This window comes from Neopelma chrysocephalum, unplaced genomic scaffold (assembly GCF_003984885.1).
Source record: "Neopelma chrysocephalum unplaced genomic scaffold, ASM398488v2 Primary Assembly neopelma1_95869, whole genome shotgun sequence".
Classification (NCBI taxonomy): Eukaryota; Metazoa; Chordata; class Aves; order Passeriformes; family Pipridae; genus Neopelma; species Neopelma chrysocephalum.
Window position 1 is genome coordinate 1 of NW_020924522.1, and position 1478 is coordinate 1478.

Here is a 1478-nt window from a genome sequence, read left to right on the forward strand (position 1 = left end):
CGTGGCCGGGTTGGGCGTTGCCGCCGTCCTGTGTGTCCTGGGCTTCATCGTCCTGCTCAGTGAGTGTCACCGGTGCCAACTGGGACTGTCCCCAGTTTCACCTGGCGGGGGGGGGGGCAGCAATGTCACCTGCATGGTGTTTGTGTCACCTGGGGGGTCCCCAATGCCACCTGGGGGTCCCTAATGTCACCTGGGGGGTCCCTGTGTCACCTTCTTTGTGTCACCTCTTGTGTCCCCTGACAGGTGGGAAGTGCAAGTGCCAGAGCAAGGCCAGGTAGGACAGGGGAACACTGGGGGGGGACACTGGGGGGGACAAGGGGACAGTGGGGACACAGAGGTGTCCCTGACCCTGCCCACCCCCCACAGCCACCGACGACACCCCCCCGAGATGTCACACCTGGTTGGGACAGGTGAGTGTCCTCTCCCCCCTTGGGGACATCTGGGGGACTTGGGGACAAGGGGGAGGGCACTGGGGACAAAGGGGGGACTTGGGGACATTGGAGGGGACCTTGGGGACAATGGGGGCCCCCCCTAATCCCCCCTCTCTTCACAGGAGCCGCCAGCACGTGCTGAGGTGTCCCCAAGTGTCCCCGAGTGTCCCCAAGTGCAGCGACACGTGGAGGGGGGAGGGACGGGTTTATTTTGGGGTGGAACCCCCCCAAACCAGCCCAACAAATGGGGAAAATTAATAAAAAAGGTTAAAAAAAAAGGGGTGACTTGGTTCTCGGGGGGTGGTGGCACTTGGGGGACATCAGGGGGGACATGGGGACAGGGGACAGTGCTGGGGGGTGGCACGTGGAGGGGACAAGGTGACATGGGTAGATAGTGGCCTCAGGGACATCAGGGCGATGGTGGCACCAGGAGAGGACATCAGCTTGGTGGTGGCTTTGGGGACGGGGGGTGGCACGTGGAGGGGACACAAGGCCAATGGTGACACTGCGGTGACAGTGGCCTTGGGGACATAGGGCTGGTGGTGGCACCAGGAGGGGACATTGTGCCAATGGTGACACTGTGGTGATGGTGGCCTTGGGGACATCGGGGCATTGGTGGCACCAAAAGATGAAACTGGGCCAATGGTGACATATGAAGGTGGCTTTGGAGTTGGTGGTGGCACCAGGAGGGGACAGGGGACATCAGGGCCATGGTGACACCAGGAAGTGACACAAGTTCAGTGGTGACATCAGGTTGATGGTGGCCTTGGGGATATTGTGGCAGTGGTGTCACCAAGAGGGGACAAGGTGAGGTGGTGGCCTTGGGGACATCAGGGCAGTGATGACACCAGGAGGGAACATGAGGCCAATGGTGACATTGGGCTGACAGTGGTCTGGGGGTCATCAGGGGGATGGTGGCACCAGGTCCATGATGGTGAGGGGGATGATGTCCCCACGTCCCTCAGGTGACCAGGTCCATGGTCACATGGTGTCCCCAAATCCCTCAAGTGATCAGTCCATGGTCACATGATGTCCCCAAATCCCTCA

At 60.9% G+C, this 1478-nt stretch overlaps 1 protein-coding gene and 1 long non-coding RNA gene across 2 annotated transcripts in view; one reads left to right on the forward strand and one right to left on the reverse strand.

Moving 5' to 3' along the window:
- Positions 1–748, forward strand: LOC113981028. The gene is made up of 4 exons (XR_003538299.1): positions 1–59; positions 244–274; positions 367–410; positions 554–748. It is a non-coding gene; the product is annotated as an uncharacterized LOC113981028 (long non-coding RNA).
- Positions 749–1336: 588 nt separating this feature from the next.
- LOC113981027 (leucine-rich repeat LGI family member 4-like) overlaps positions 1337–1478 on the reverse strand; it is a 633-nt gene continuing 491 nt past the window's right edge. The window contains exon 2 of the mRNA XM_027708267.1: positions 1337–1462. The gene's annotated coding sequence lies outside the window, so the exon portion shown is untranslated. The remainder of the gene's footprint in view (positions 1463–1478) is intronic.